Genomic DNA, 18,062 nt, shown 5'->3' with positions numbered 1-18,062 from the left:
TACTCAGGAGGCTGAGACAGGAGAATTGCTAGAATTTGGGAGGCAGAGGCTGCAGTGAGCAGAGATCATGCCACTGCACTCCAGCCTGGGTGACAGAGCGAGACTCTGTCTCAAAAAAATAAAAATAAAAATTCACCTAGCAAAGCCCTACCCAAATTTTGATCTAAAATAAAAATGGTTATTTTAAGCTACTGTGTTTGGGAAAAGTTTCATATTCAGAAATAGATAAGTGGAACAGGTAGTTAGAAGTACTTATTTGACAAGGTGACATCTGAGCAAACATCTGAAATAAATAAGGGAGTGAACCATGCCAATATCAGGTAAAGGGGGCAGTAAGTAAAGCACCCAGGTGAAAACATGCTAGGCATGTTCAAGGAACACCAAGTGGTCCTGTAGCTGAAATGGCCTAAGTAAAGAATGGATTGTCAGCCAGACATGGTTGCCCATGCCTATAATCCTGTAATCCCAGGATTTTGGTAGGCTGAGGCAGAAGAACTGCTTGAGGTCACCAGCCTGGACAACATAGGGAGACCTGGTCTCTGCAAAAAAATTTAAAAATTAGTCTGGCATGATAGTGCCTGTAGTCCCAGCTACTCAGAAGGCTGATGCAGGAGGATTGCTTGAGTTCAGGAGTTTAAAGTTGCAGTGAGCTATGATCATGGCACTGCACTTAAGCCTGGGTGACAGAGCAAGACCCTATTTCAAAAAAATAAAAATAATAGAGTAGTGAAACCCTGTCTCTACTAAAAATACAAAAAAAGAAAAAAATTAGCTGGGCAGTAGAGGCTCATGCCTGTAATCCCAGCAACTCAAGAGGCTGAGGGAGGAGAATCATTTGAGCAGGGGAGGCGGAGGTTGTGGTGAGCCAAGATCATGACACTGCACTCCAGTCTGGGTAACAGAGTGAGACCCTGTCTCAATCAATCAATCCATCAATCAATAAAAGAATGTATAGCTGAGATGATAGCTGATGATGAAGGCCATTTGCAAGGACGTGTATTTACATTGAGTGAGTTGCAGAATTTTAAGCAGTGGCTCAAAATTTTGAGTAGAATATTCTGTCACAAAATTTTGTCTCTTAGTCCCACTCCCTTCACCTATAATTGCTATATCCAAATGGTGAGAGCCACAAACCTACAGTGGACAACCTCATAGCATCGAACAGTCACCAACAATCCATCCATTGCAAACTCCCCCTAAGAGAATGTCTCAGGGTCTCTGGAGTCTGTGTGTGGCCTGTGCCTTCACCTTTTCCCTATCCTCTTCTTTGCCTGGTCATATTTGCAGTTCAGCACTGGGGCTTTCATTTTTGGAGTGTTTACATTAACTTGAAGTTGTTAACCTAGTTGTGTTGCACAATGTTTCAGACGGTGCCAGAGGCTATAAATAAATAACAGTTATTTCAGGTCTGCCTGGCAAACAAGCACCTGGATTCTACAGAGACCCCAGGGACTATGACTGTTGCAGTGCTGAAAACCTCAAAAAAGGCTAAAAGCAGCTGTTCTCAAGGAATACTAAGCAGACACATTCCCTGTGACAGTAATATTGCCCATCAGACCTCTCTGTCATACCAACTTGGAATAAACCGCAGCTAACTTCAGCCCAATTTTTCCATATTATCTACCAGATTTACTATCTCCTCAAATATTAGCAGCTGATAAATGACCAAAGCAAAGTCTCCTAAGGAATTTTTTTTACTAATGCTGTCATCTAGAGAAATGGGTCCCAAATTTTTCAAGTAGGAAGAAATATATTTTTCTGAGTGCTGGATTTTTAGTATTATTATTATTATTATTATTACACTTTAAGTTCTAGGGTACATGTGCACAATGTGCAGGTTTGATACATAGGTATACATGTGCCATGCTGTTGTGCTGCACCCATCAACCCATCGTTTTCATTAGGCATTTCTCCTAATGCTATCCCTCCCCCAGTCCCCTATCCTCTGACAGGCCCCAGTGTGTGATGTTCCCCACCCTGTGTCCAAGTGATCTCATTGTTCATTTCCCACCTATGAGTGAGAACATGCGGTGTTTAGTTTTCTTTCCTTGTGATAGTTCGCTGAGAATGATGGTTTACAGCTTCATCCATGTCCCTGCAAAGGACACGGACTCATCCTTTTTTATAGCTGTATAGTATTCCATGGTATATATGTGCCACAATTTCTTAATCCAGTCTATCACTGATGGACATTTGGGTTCGTTCCAAGTCCTCCCTATTGTGAATAGTGACACAATAAACATACATGTGCATGTGTCTTTATAGTAGTATGACTTATAATCCTTTGGGTATATACCCAGTAAAGGGATTGTTGGGTCAAATGGTATTTCTAGTACTAGATCCTTGAGGGATTGCCACACTGTCTTCCACAATGGTTGAACACTCCCACCAACAGTGTAAAAGTATTCCTATTTCTCCACATCTTCTCCAGCACCTGTTGTTTCCTGACTTTTTAATGATTGCCATTCTAACTGGCATGAGATGGTATCTCATTGTGGTTTTGATTTGCATTTCTCTGATGACCAGTGATGATGAGCATTTATTCATGGGTCTGTTGCTTGCATAGATTTCTTCTTTTGAAAAGTGTCTGTTCATATACTCTGTCCACTTTTTGATGGGGTTGTTTTTTCCTTGTAAATTTGTTTGAGTTCTTTGTAGATTCTAGATATCAGCCCTTTGTCAGATGGATACATTACAAAAATTTTCTCCCATTCTGTAGATTGCCTGTTCACTCTGATAGTAGTTTCTTTTGCTGTGCAGAAGCTCTTTAGTTTAATTAGGTCCCATTTGTCAATTTTGGCTTTTGTTGCCATTGCTTTTGGTGTTTTAGTCATGAAGTCCTTGCCCATGCCTATGTCCTGAATTGTATTGCCTAGGTTTTCTTCTAGGGTTTTTATGGTTTTAGGTCTAACATTTAAGTCTCTAACCCATCTTGAATTGATTTTTGTATAAGGTGTAAGGAAGGGATCCAGTTTCAGTTTTCTACATATGGCTAGCCAGCTTTCTCAGCACCATTTATTAAATAAGGAATCCTTTCCCCATTTCTTGTTTTTGTCATCTTTGTCAACGATCAGATGGTTGTAGATGTGTGGTGTTATTTCTGAGGCCTCTGTTCTGTTCCATTGGTCTATATATCTGTTTTAGTACCAGTACCATGCTGTTTTGGTTACTGTAGCCTTGTAGTATAGTTTGAAGTCAGATAGCATGATGCCTCCAGCTTTGTTCTTTTGGCTTAGGATTGTCTTGGCAATGTGGGCCCTTTGTTGGTTCCATATGAGCTTTAAAGTAGTTTTTTCCAATTCTGTCAAAAAAGTCATTGGTAGTTTGATGGGGATGGCATTGAATCTATAAATTACCTTGGGCCATGTGGCCATTTTCACAGTATTGATTAGTAGGAAGAAATTTTTTTAAACATCTCCTTAACTACCAATACCTGTCCATATGAACTTGGACTAGATAATTCATTTCTCTACCTCATTTTCTCTAATTGTAAAATGGAAGTGAAACTACTTATGCCATAACATCAATAAGAATTTAAATTAGAAAATATAAGTATTTAGAAAAGTATCTAATGTGTAATTAACAGTCACTAAACATTAGTTTATCATCAATTTAAAATATTACTGCCTGTTCTTCTCACATTATAGTAGTTTACTTTTAACTAGGTTTTCTAAAAAAAAGAAAATGCCATGACCACATTACAATGAATTCAGTAGTGCTTATAAATGAATATATAATTCATTATGCATTAGAGAAGTGCATATACTTTAAACATGGAATATATTTCAGAAAGACAAATTGTTTATTGAATCAGCCATGCCTCTGGAATGTGTGGCTGACACAGAGTTTGGGAATTTCTGGTCCAGGGCTCAGAGCACATTTACCTCCTTTGCTTTATTATTTATTTACATCTCTAGCATTATACAATAAAAATTATTGTTCAGAATTATGATTCATTGCCCCAGGAGTCTCACAAAAGAATATAATTAAAATTTACATTTGATGTGAGACTCTAGCAACAAAATTGAAAACAACAACAACAAAGAAAAGTCCATCTGACTCAATTTCAGTGAAGTATAATAATCAAGAACTCAAAATTTCTCTTTCCTATCTAGATGGTTAGAGTTTCATAACAATATCATTTCATCGGAGCACCTCAGTGTACAAACTGGTAGTCCATGGCTTCGTGTATCTATTTTCACATTTCATGCAACTTCACCTTTTGATAAAAAGATACCTAACATGTACAGACTAAATCATGAGAAATGGTTAAGGGTAGTCAATGTTCTCCTCTGATAGATTTCTGATCTCCTTATAGGTAAATAATTTATGGAAAAAAATAGCATTTATCTCATAAAATTGAATTGTTAGTCTATAAATTAATTTCAAATAAGAATTGAAGTAAATAATATCTTGCAATTTACTAAACATTTACTAGGCTCTCATGTAGGAGGGAAAGTAGAGGAGAGAAATAAGTGAAAACGTCACCCAATCTACAGTCACAAGTTTAGTGATGAAATGATACTATATATTATAAATTTTAATTAAGCAAAGTCTTAGTTACTGGCTAGCAGTTGCTTTTATCTAGTTAACTTCATTAATATTCTTTTGGACTTAACTTTATATGTGGTAATAGAGAGAAATACTCTGCAAAGAATTGTTACGGAAAAAGGTTGCAAAGGAGCAAAGTAAAATATTTTATGAAAAGGGAAAGGGGACTAAATTAATGCATTAGTGTGGCAACTATTTATAGTACAATTAATGAATCTACTCATTTGTAACAATTGTTCCCTTATAACCATTTTTACATTTGCCTTCTTCAAAACCTACAAAATTCCTTACAGACAAGTCAAAGTGTAAAATTAAATGATATCATGACGTCTAATTACTAAGAATAATTCTGTCTTAAGAACAAGAGAATACATTACAGCCAGTGTTCAACACTGAATCTAGATGGAAGTGTTGATGATCTTTTCTTCCCAAAATTAGCAGGCCACACCCATTTCAAGTCCCTGTCTTTGTTCTCTCGCTTGTCTTGGAATCCACATGTCCCTAGCTGCTCTTTGCAGGCTGAGATAGGACTAAGAACGCTTCGCTCAGGTTTTTGCTCTGAGAAACTCTTGATAGTATGGGTTAATTATCTCTCATTTCACCTCGCATTATCACTCACTCACTTAAATACAAATTTAAATGGAAAAAGCAGTTTTCTCCCACATACAAATGTTTGTTTTTAGCCTAATGTGCTTTCTAAATAACTGCTTGCCATAGTGGCAGGCACTTTGGACAAAGTGTCTCAGGGTGAATAAAGATCATTAAAAATGACTAATTAGCCATCAGACAAGAAGATGCTATTTGCATGTTCATGTGAGAACCAGAATTCTTGCAAATTTCATGTACCTGCACATAAAATAGGAGAGAGGTAAAGGTAAAGAAAACAGTGTTTTCTTTTATCCTTCTTTCTCCCCCATCAGAACTCTATTTCAAAAGTATATTATAGGCTGCAAAAATTGCTTGATCCTCTTGGTTACCTGAGTACCAATTACTGCTGCCTTTTTAGAATATCCATCCAGTATCTGTCCTTTCATGGGTCAGTTGTTTGCGATGTATATGAAAAGAGTGTAGACACTGGTACTTAAGCCATGATTAGACTCTGCTACTTCCCTCACCAATTCAGATCTCACGATTTTATTTCCAGAGAAATGTCTCTAAGCACAAGGTCACAGAGACACTACCAATTTCAGTTTAACCTGTCTCTTCAATTGACTACTTAAACTGACAACTCTAAATGTCCACTAGTGAACACATTTGTGCATTAAAATGTCTGGTTACATTGTTTTAAACCAAAGGATAATCTGACTTCAATAATCAGGTCTGAATTTAGAGGCTAATTGTATTGCATCCTTTAACCTTAAAATGAGCTGCCCTTATAATTTAGCAAAATCCTCCATACATTTGTCTAAATCCAAGGATTCCAAAGAAATTAAAATGAAAAGAGCTGATTATTCTATGTGACTGAAAAGTGACAAAGCAATGACCCCCCAAGCCTCCAATTTCAAAAGGTTCATAAAATCTATGTTCGTACTGTATACTTGTTGGATTTATAATTCATTCGTTGCCCTCCTGCTCTCATTTGCACAAAAAAAGGAGGGAAAGGTCAATATGTCCCTTTTAAAATGTCTGAACTTCAGTCCCAGAAAGCACTGTTTAATGGATGCTGTCTCTCTTTTCCTCCCACTCTTTCTCTTTCTCTCTCTCTACCTCTCTATCTCCATCGCCTTCCAAAAGACACAACCCCTAAGTGTAGATTTGTTTTGGTTTCAGAAAAATTTGAGTCTTGATCCTAATTTTACCCTAGGAATCAAATAACTGGGAAAGCATCATCTCTCTTTCAATATTGTTGTTTCTTCAGTGTAAAGATTATTTTTACCTACTCATTGACTAGCAGTACCTTGCATATGGTTAACAAATCATCATTCCATATTTGTTTGTTGCTATGTCATTTGCAACATTTGTAAAAGTCTGAACACAAATGAAGTGAATTATGTATGGCTGATATGAACCACAGACATTGTCCTCAAAGAGATTATAACCATTCATCCACCCAGTGTAAAGAAGCAATGAAAATGTGACCTCAGCAAAAGATGAAGCTATATGTAAATATCAGATGCTATTATGTGTTAAACTTTTTCTCTATCACTTGCCTCTTCTGCTATGTAATAGGAAAAAAAGTAACTTACAACTCACATGTTTCTCTTCTAATTCCTAGACTAAATTTTACATTCTTTCATTTATTCTGATTTATTCCACATAATACACAACTTTCAATTGGATAATAGTGGTGACAAAGCAATAAATCCAAGGAAAGTACAAGTATAAACATGCCTATTTATGGCTAAGACCATTGAATTGAAAGGACAATTTGAATTTGTGACACTGTGCCTATTGAATGAATGACTAGAATTCCTCTTTTTCAATCAGAAATGCTCCACCAAATAGAAGAAAGTCTAGAAGGTCAAATGGAAAGTTGCTGTTCAATAGTTATAGTTTTGGTCATGCAAAATAAAAAATTCCTGAAATCTACCATACAGCATTGTGCTTACAGTTAACAATACTGTACTATACATTTAAAACATTGTTAAGAGGGTAGATCTCATATATGTGCCTTTCAACCACAATATAAAATAAAAGTCCAGGAAAGTTTGTATTCTGTGGATGATTAAGAAACCATTGGGATTTGAATAAAGCATTAAATAATCATCTATTTAGTTACTAATAGATTTAATGATAATCTATTGACCTCCATAATTGAAAATACTAGTATTTTTTAATCTCTTACAGTGAGCAGACTATACTTGGTTTGCCTGTACCATGTGCAGTTTCTAGGACTCCTGGAGGATCTAATTCAGCAGGTCAGCTTTATGGTCTCCAGGTTTGCCTTTTAAACAGAACTTCATGGATGGATTCATAAGCAGAGGTCCACAGACCACACTTTGAGAAGTCTGGGGTGTTGTGCCCTCTCTACCACAAATGCTAAGGATCAATTTAATAAATTCATTTGTAATACCTTTTGTGGTTTCTGTGAAACACGCACACAGGAAGTATTGGCCTGGGTGTACTTCAAAGCCTAAAATAGTGTAATATTAAGGGGTCAATTCTGGGTATAAAATCTATGATTCTGGCACTATTAATATCAATAACTGGTTGCTATGGTGACAGGCACTATGATCAAAGTGTCTCATACAATGAATACATTTCATTAAAATGACTAAATGACTAATATACCAATAATAGGAAATTTACTCAATTAATAAATAGCTATAATTCATGGGCAAGTTAAATTAGTAGAGGAAAAAATAAAGAGGAAAGAAACCACCCCTGAATCTGCCAGATCTCAGAACCCGTATTTTTTTTAAGCTTCCTGTAAATACAGTGAGACATCCGAATGGTGACGCTGTAAGTTTAGCATAGATAAAATATATCACCAGGCCATAGGACGGTTCAAGATTACGATTGTTTTACTGGAATGAAAACCTTTTTTAGTTCAAAAATCTTTAAATCACATTCATGACACCTTGGTATCCTTGGAATATTCTCTTTTACATAAGATCAAATGATTATAAATCAAAATCATTAAACAGAATCACACTCACAGACAATAATTTCCTCAATAAATAACCTTGTATATTTTAAGATGTCTTGGGATATGTAAAAAGAATCTTTCTTCCCTAATCAGACCTGCTGCAGCTGAAGTCTAGGGAAGTTTTTCATACCAGGCCTGAGTAAGATGCCATTGTGGAGGAAGAATTTCAATAATACAATCTCTATAATGCTGAAAAGCTGTCAAATCATTTGCAGATCACTGGCATTTATATTCTTCTTTTTTACTATATATGAGCAACAACACTCGCAAAATCAATTATCCATTTTTTAAACATTGTCTCAAGCAAAATTTAGATCTAGATCTTAATGGATACACAAGATTGACTAATTCCTAGCTCTGATGCTTTAGAAGAGTTTTTCACAGTTTTCTCCTGTCAAAAACACAATGCCATCATCAAAACAGAAGTTGCAAACCAAAGTACTGTAGGTGAAGTCCAAACCTATGTTCCATCTTCACAATCCAAGAAAATCATTTTACACTAAGGCCAACAATTTGAATAAGTTAAAGATTTTGTTCCATTAATATAAGACTCTGAGTGATTACGATGTTACACCATATGTTAGGCAATGGAGACAAAACTAAACAGGCAAAGGTCCTCCCTGTACTCTCAAAAAGTCTTCATTGTAGCACACGTTACCGTCACAGGGAGAGTTTTAGCCAAAGGGGTAAGAATCACAATCCAGGTATGCACACTACGTGTGGGAGCATAAATGAACTTGGGAGTCACCCTTTAGGTCTAATGGAGTCCCTATTAAGTGAAATACTTGTTTCACAAATCACACTCTGCCTCGTGAGCAGGAGTAGGTCCCAGACAGGTAGAAAATAATCTAACATAGGGGGCATTGGTGATAGAGAAAGAACATCTGTCAAGACATAAAAGTGCATGGGCTGCTTTGCAGGGTTGAAGTCTGGAGTAAATGGTGGCTACTATCAGGAGAAGAGAATGCAAAAGTCTTTCCAAGCAAAATCTTGCAAACAAATTTGTGTTTTTCTTCAGTTCACTAGCCTTTTTTGAGGGCTAGCCATTTTCCTTTCTAAGTGTCTCACATTGTAACACTAGTGCGTTGAAGTAAAATTCCCTCCTAGGACTAAAAGAAGCAAACTGAAACATGCTTGGCAACCCTGAAACTCATTCCCAGCCCACTGATGAGAAGCTGCAAATCAAAGAGCATGTCCTGATTACTAATCAGAGGTTTCAGAATTGAACTCTGGATTCAAACCTTAATTTACTAGCTGCCTGAACTTAGAGAAATTTCTTAACCTAACTAACTTTCTCTTCCTGTATCTGTAAAGTGGAGATGGTAATACTCACTTATCCATGTTGTGAAAACTAAGTGGATAATGAAAGTGAGTAATAAAATTTATGTTAACAATCCACCAAATGATACTCACTAATATTATCATTATCAGGCACCATGGGGAAGAGAGAATAAATCATAATAAAAATACCTAGCATGCCCTTCTAAGAGACAGGAGCTGCTTAATCTTTATAACATTCCATGACATCAGCACGATTGTAATTCTCCTTTCTACAGATGAAGAAACTGTAGCACAGAGAAGTTAAGTGATTGCATAAGGTTGCACAGCAAATACATGATAGTCATCTGAAACATGTTAGGAAAATTGTCATCTCAGGAAGTCCTTTTAGCCCATAGAAGAAACTTGTTCTCTTCTTTAACAAACAAAAAATAAGAGTGTATTCTAAGCTTCTCTTAAGAGGCATTATGCTATTTCTAAACCTGTCTAAAATATCTTTATGTTCATTTATGTTTTCTGCTTCACCCATCTGCTAGTGATTCTGTTGTGTTTTCCTTTCATTTTTTTCCTATACTTACTTTGCTCAAATCACACATAAGGTCTCCTTGGGGTGACTGATATTACCAGATTTGGACAAAAAGTCGATTTTCCCTTTAGACTAATGTTTCTAACTCTAATTTCATATAGTAACTCCTTGTCCTCAATCCTTCACTAGATCTGTTTTTTAATTGGCATTATGTCTTTTTGAGGTGTGACTGCTGCAATTACAACTGGTATTCAGGATAACTGGGAAAGTTGTACTGAGTCTGGTTTGCAGTATTAAAAAAAAAAATCCTTGCTCTCAAGAATCTTAGAATATAGTTGATAAAAGAAGCTAAGATACTGACAATGTGTGATGAATAATGTGGTTGTATTTGGTTATTCCCCTACTCACAGTGCCCTTCACCTTTCCCTACTTACTCAAATGTAATGCACATTTCCATGGAAGCAGAATGCAATTTTTGTAGGATGATTGGCATTTTAAAAGAAAGTGGTGAAAAAAAAAATTTAGTGAACATTACCAACAAAGGAATAGCATAAAACAATGTTCCCAGAACCAGTTTCCTGCTCATCATTATTTTGCAGGCCATTAATAAGTGTACTACAAAGCACAGGTGTTCTGTCTCAAACAAGCTGGGGAAAATCTGGTTTAAATTGAGTAAAAGACATTTTTATTTTGCTTCCTTTTTTAACACTGTAGGAATTTGCAGAGCCTTCAGTATGCTATTGCGTATTGTGAATCTCCTAGAGAGGAATATGATATAGTATTTCTCAAATATATTTGACCATGGAATTCTAGCCAACACATTATGGAGCTAACATACAATGAAACACAATTTAGGAAGCACATTTAAAAAACCATAAAGATAAAACAAGCATTATTTAGGGCATGTAAGAAAAATAAACTTTTGTCAGATGAGTAGATTGCAAAAATTTTCTCCCATTCTGTAGGTCGCCTGTTCACTCTGATGGTAGTTTCTTTTGCTGTGCAGAAGCTCTTTAGTTTAATTAGATCCCATTTGTCAATTTTGGCTTTTGCTGCCGTTGCTTTTGGTGTTTTAGACATGAAGTCCTTGCCCATGCCTATGTCCTGAATGGTACTACCTAGATTTTCTTCTAGGGTTTTTATGGTATTAGGTCTAACAGAATCTACAAAGAACTCAAACAAATATACAAGAAAAAAACAAACAACCCCATCAAAAAGTGGGGAAAGGATATGAACAGACATTTCTCAAAAGAAGACATTCATACAGCCAACAGACACATGAAAAAATGCTCATCATCACTCGCCATCAGAGAAATGCAAATCAAAACCACAATGAGATACCATCTCACACCAGTTAGAATGGCCATCATTAAAAAATCAGGAAACAACAGGTGTTGGAGAGGATGTGGAGAAATAGGAATACTTTTACACTGTTGGTGGGATTGTAAACTAGTTCAACCATTATGGAAAACAGTATGGCGATTCCTCAAGGATCTAGAACTAGATGTACCATATGACCCAGCCATCCCACTACTGGCTATATACCCAAAGGATTATAAATTATTCTACTACAAAGACACATGCACACGTATGCTTATTGCGGCACTATTCACAATAGCAAAGACTTGGAATCAACCCAAATGTCCATCTGTGACAGACTGGATTAAGAAAATGTGGCACATATACACCATGGAATACTATGCAGCCATAAAAAAGGATGAGTTTGCGTCCTTTGTAGGGACATGGATGCAGCTGGAAACAATCATTCTTAGCAAACTATCACAAGAAGAGAAAACCAAACACCGCATGTTCTCACTCATAGGTGGGAACTGAACAATGAGATCACTTGGACTTGGGAAGGGGAACATCACACACCGCCGCCTATCATGGGGAGGGGGGAGGGGGGAGGGATTGCATTGGGGAGTTATACCTGATATAAATGATGAATTGATGGCTGCTGACGAGTTGATGGGTGCAGCACACCAACAAGGCACAAGTATACATATGTAACAAACCTGCACGCTATGCACATGTACCCTAGAACTTAAAGTATAATAAAAAAAAATAAATTTAAAAAAAAAAAGAAAAATAAACTTAATTGGCACATCCATCATTGGGATCAGTGGAATCTCATGGGTTGAGGATGGAGAGCAAGACCCAGTGAAGGGATTCGGCCTTGATGCCACATAAAATAGGAGTTCATTTCCATGGTGTATACCATCATAGGATTCAGTCATGTAAGGATATATGAGTTTGGCTAGAGAGCAACATTCACATTCAAGATGCGTCTTTGCTTAGCAAAATAGGAGCTCGTGGCATGTCACTACTGTTTTTCATACAGCAAACATAATAAAGGTAAAGCATTTGCCCTTCTGACATCATTAATTTTCTACTTGGCGCAAATAATTTCTATAAATTAAATTGACACCTAGAAAAGATTGGTTGTCTGTTCAGTGGTAAAACTATATTACATCTCTATTCAAAAAGGCTGAGGTATAAATTAATTTTTCAGATCATCCAAGGAAAGCTAGTTATCATTTTCTGAAAATAGGCCAAATAGATGTGCACGATAGAAAACTTTCCAAATTGCTGTCTTTGGTATAGCTATGCCATTCAACAAAGAAATACGCAGGATAATCTTGCTATTTAAAGACATGGAGGTAAAGCTCAGATAAAACAGCTAGAATACTTTAAAATAGTTCTTCTGGAGAATGATGTGGGGGCAGAAGGCCGGTGAAGGAAGGAGCAGGGGACAGCTGTTTTAACTATGTCATTTAGTCTTATGTGATATTTAATCATTTGTGTAAGATACTTTGTTAAAAAAAAAGTAATTTTTCAAAAGGGATCATACCTTTACCATTTAATGCTCGTGGCTAAAATACACAAGTGCAGAAATTAATAGTTAACCTTGGAATAATATGGCTTTGACTTATGGCTAACACACACTGTGATGGGGGGTCTATTTAAAGTTTGATTACTAAATTATTATTATATATATATATCTTTCAGGCAAGGAAGAGAGTTTAAAATATAACAAGAAAGTATAATTGTTTAATTGGGAAAAAATTTTAAATTTGAATAATTTCAAAGGGGGTTCTAGAAAAATAAGTAAAAATCACCCCTTCAATATGAAAGTATGATTTATTTTCTTCTCCATAACATTTATTACCTGCATTAATTACTAAAGAATCCATTACAACTAGTCCACAAACTAATGACAGGTCCATATTTTCCTGAATTTTTTGCCCTATAATCATTTTACATGATAGATGCAAGACAAAAGAGGAGAGAAAGGAGGGAAGGAGAGAGAGAGAGATTAGAAAAAACAACTGGGGAGATGTATATCAAGGGTTTTAACAAACAAAAGTATTTTAAAGCCATCTTGAACTCTGGCCGTGTTGCTTTTCTGTTCTTTGGGTGTTTTTATATAATTATACAAGAATAATCTTGGAAGTTGGTGATGGTTTCAATTTGTCTGATAGAGAAAGCTAGAGAATTACCCATCATAATACTTAATTAAACATTTCTATCAATTACACTAAATAAATATGCAGTCACAACGGCTGCTGGTTGATTTGACGTTTAAAAAGATGGCATATATTAAAGCCCCAGTTTGGCTATGCAACACATTAGATTCAGTTAGCAAACACTGTGATTGTTTTTCCTAAGAAAATTGTTCTTTTTAATTAAAGCATTTGCTCTTCTCTTAGCACTTCACAATGTGTGATGCAAAATAAACATAAAATAGTTACTGCATACTTTTCCTCAGCTTTCTCAGTCCAGATCCCAAATAATTTGATTCAGAGTAATTTCTGAAGGGTTTATTTACTTGGAATGGGAGAAAAATCATACTACTGGCAAGTTTGGCAATCAGAAAATCTACTTGATCAATAAATCTTGCTACTTAGAAAACTCCTATGGAAAACGAGATGATGTGGGATCTTATGCCTCCTTTTCACTCATGACAACAACTGAAATCTTCAGTTACATGCATTGACATAAATGTTGAAAAAACTGAGTCATATGGGAAAATTATTGTTTCAAATACTAAAGATCAGATAAAAATAAAGAATAAGGGTTTTCAGCCCAAGGTGATGATCTGAATTAGATGTGCTTTCTCTGAAATACTTCAATTAGATAAAAAGGGTAAACTCTATTTGAATTCATTTTACGTTTTTAAACTAATGTCTGATTATACTATAAATTGACCTATCTGCCAATTACAATTCAGGAATATTTCCATTCTTTTGTTCCTCCCATCCTTTATGCCCTGGATTTACTTACTAAAAGTGAGTATTAGATGAAATTGTATTTATCTAATATGCCTGAACCATCAAAAAAAAAAAGTGTGATTCTGATGGATTTTCTCTTTGCATCAGTATTAGCAGAGATTTTAGATACTCTGGAATCAGATCTTCCTGTAGAACCACTTTCAATGGAAACTAAGCATAGAATTGCCAGAGTCTATATACAAATCTGTGTGACTGAAGTTTTTAAAGAAAATTCTAAAGAAAAAATTAGTGAAACCATTTTATGGTCTTATGTGGTGCCAAATATAGGTTTCACTTTTTAATTAGATAGTCCTAATTCACGGTGTTTTTTTTAAAGCTACAGTTGAAAGAAATGAAAGACCCCTTCTCCCAGAAAAAAAGAAAAAATGTGTGTGTGTGTGTGTGTGTATGTGAGAGAGAGAGAGAGAGAGACAGAGAGAGACAGAAAGTTATTAGAGGAGGTCACCAAAATGGAAATACAATGTTCATCTTTCTGCATGAAAACACAGACTTAAAAATTGTACTCAGAAACTATCGCCTCGGAGCCTGCATGCCTGCCCTGCCTCAAATTATGTTGCTTTCTCTACGTTCTCTCTGACTCTCCCTTCTCTCCCTTTACCCAATGACAAGAGAGTCTTTTTTTTTTTTTTTTTTTTGGTTCTGAACTATATCCTTCCTTTTTGTTCTTTCATCTTAAGAAAACAAAATAAGACTGTATGGAGTTGGTTTTATCTATTAATAGGAAAATCTCTGTCAAAACTCCATGATGTCACATGAACTTTTGAGGAGTACATGTCCTGCAGATGCAGGGACACAAGAAAAGTGACTCATTTCCTATTATCCATAGGGCAGAACCCCAAAGCACCAAATTTCATGAATAAATATACTCCACAGACAAAAAAAACCAAGGCATTTATGGATATAAAGCACTAGAATACGAATACAAAAATTGTAATCCAATTTGAACAAACTGAATTAGCTTTAAAGTTTAAACACCATTGGATTCAATTTCCGACTGAATTAATTGTTTGTCAAGTAGCCCTGGGAAAATAATTTAACCTCTATGAGTGTCTGTTTCTATATTTTTTAAATGAAGATAATATTGTTTGCATGGTAGGGTGGGAAATGTAATGCATTCATGTACATAAAGTCAACGACATAGCGATAGAGATTGTCCTTACGAAGCCTATGTATGGGCTTAAGGTGGAAGAGGGAGGCAATCAAACCTAATCAAGAGAAGAATCCAGAAGAATATCTGTCATTTCCTAATCTGCCCAGAGTCTTTGGGGTTGTTTTTGTTCCTGTAATCTCTTCTCTTGGAAGTGTACAGTGCCAGAATACAGGTAGTTTTAAAAGTGTTTTAATATAACAAGTAAAACCGGCCGGGCGCGGTGGCTCAAGCCTGTAATCCCAGCACTTTGGGAGGCCGAGACGGGCGGATCACGAGGTCAGGAGATCGAGACCATCCTGGCTAACACGGTGAAACCCCGTCTCTACTAAAAAATACAAAAACTAGCCGGGCGAGGTGGCGGGCGCCTGTAGTCCCAGGTACTTGGGAGGCTGAGGCAGGAGAATGGCGTAAACCCGGGAGGCGGAGCTTGCAGTGAGCTGAGATCCGGCCACTGCACTCCAGCCTGGGCGACAGAGCGAGACTCCGTCTCAAAAAATATGTATATAACAAGTAAAACCAAGAGTAAAATTTGAGATATGGAATGAGAGTAAGAAGAATCACTTCGTAATAGTGGAAAGAACCATTGGTTTTCCTGAGAGACTGAGACAACTAAAGGAAGGAGGTCTAGAAACCTAATCTGTGTAGGAGGAAAAACATAAAACATTTTCAAATGAGAAAACATTGGGAGCTAGAGGAGCTGCCTGGGAGATGTATAAGCATCCCAAAATACTTGGTGGATACCAGTACAGATGGGTACTAGGTGGGTACTAGGACAGATATAGAGATCCTAAGTGTGAGAAAAGATGAGGCAAGTTTGTTTTGATTTACATTTGTTAATTGAAATTCTTCAGTCAAGAAGAGCTATCCTTTTCTTCCCATGCATTTATTTATTTAAGACACAGATATAGATGATATAGATATAGATGCTCTGTACAAACTCACGGATAATTGTCTATTCTGAATTATAATCTGATACTATCATTACTTATTTTGTTGCCCAGAGTATCCCAGCTTTGGCCATTGGGAACTCCTTCGGGTTTGCTTTTGTATCCATTCAAGTTGACCATATAATTTTTTAAGCACTTCCTTACTTTCTGGAACCACTTTCAACATGTTCCTAGTTCATCTTATATTTTCTCAGACATAGCTATGGAAGCACTCATTTCTCCAAAAATCCCTGATTCCTTTTATGAAGGACTATCTAGAAACCAAGTAATCTAGGTTTTAGATACCAAGACTGGAATGCTAGGTGAGCTCATTTTTCTCTGGGCATCATTGCATCAAGTCCTCTCAGCAGCTAGAGCTACAAACTGTATGTATGTATGTGAACACACACATAGATGCACATCTTTATGTATCAGAAATTTATAAGAAGATTTTCTTTTGAGGACACGAACTGCTGAACTGATCTACATATATAAAAAATCAGAGTCACACTTGGTAGTAATAAAAACCATTAGCTAAAAATATAAAGGCAATATTCTAATAGTCTATAGGTAGATACATCCATACATCAGCTCCTTAGAAACTTAAATTTATAAATATTATTTATATAGCTTGATGTGAAACTAGTATGAATAAGAACTCTAGCAAATTGAGGAAGCCATTCAGGGTTGCTTTCAAAAAACTATTTGACCTGTAGTTAACAGTCTCTTGTGACACATGATAACTATTTGGGAAGGGGTCAGAAAGGTACTGTGAGAATTTCTGGTAGCATGGAATAATTTGAGTCTTCATCATTATAGAGTCACTATAGGAATTTTCCTTCTGCTACCACTCCTCCCCTGAACCCTGGCCACCATCTGTCCTATCTCAAGTTTTAGGCTTGATTATTGCGATACAACTTTGAAAATCCATGAATTCTGAAGAGGAACTGAAATGATTTGGGTTCCAGAATGCTCACTAAAAATAAAGCAACTCTATCTTGGGTGCTAATGCACTATGTTTACTTTTGATTAACCCCTGTTCTAGAAATGCCTCTAGGATTTCTACTTTATACAGTTTTACCCTAAGTCCTTCCCTTAGGTCAAAACAACCTTGACCACAAATCCTGATTTTAGGCAAATTCACATAGCACTCTTGCCTCTCCCTGAGGGTTTGAATTCAATTGTCCTACATATTGATTCCCTATGTGATGCAAGCCTTGGGTCTTAGAAGTAATGGCACCAGGATCGACCATCTTGTCTCAAAGCCACCAAAGATAATGGCTTATGTTCCATAGTCCCTATTTCTTTGGTCTCTCAGTTCTCTTTGCCTTTGAAGGTAGAATTGCATGGGACTGCTCACCATAGAACATGCCATGTCAGCAAATCTTTATGTATAATTTGAATAAACAGCAGTTCAGAATGACTTTGGAAATTTTTCCTCTGTCTTCGAAGTTCTCATGCATAGAAGAATGGAATAACAGTGTGGGTTATTGATATGAGGAATGGTTCAGGAAACATTTGGATTTACCAGTTACTACAATGTTCTTAACTAAGCCTGCCTCAAAGGACTTCATAATTGTGTTATCCATTTAACTAGCACTTAACAGTAAAAATATCATGAGCACTTTGTTTGTTTTCTAATAATATTCCTGCAGGTTATTAGGCAATGCTAAATTTATATTAGAAGATTTCTCAAATAATTGGTGGTTAAAGTTGGATAATAAAGATACCAATATTGTAGTATAAAATA

Source organism: Colobus angolensis, unplaced genomic scaffold (assembly GCF_000951035.1).
Source record: "Colobus angolensis palliatus isolate OR3802 unplaced genomic scaffold, Cang.pa_1.0 Scaffold27, whole genome shotgun sequence".
Taxonomy (NCBI): Eukaryota; Metazoa; Chordata; class Mammalia; order Primates; family Cercopithecidae; genus Colobus; species Colobus angolensis.
This window is presented reverse-complemented; position numbering follows the sequence as displayed.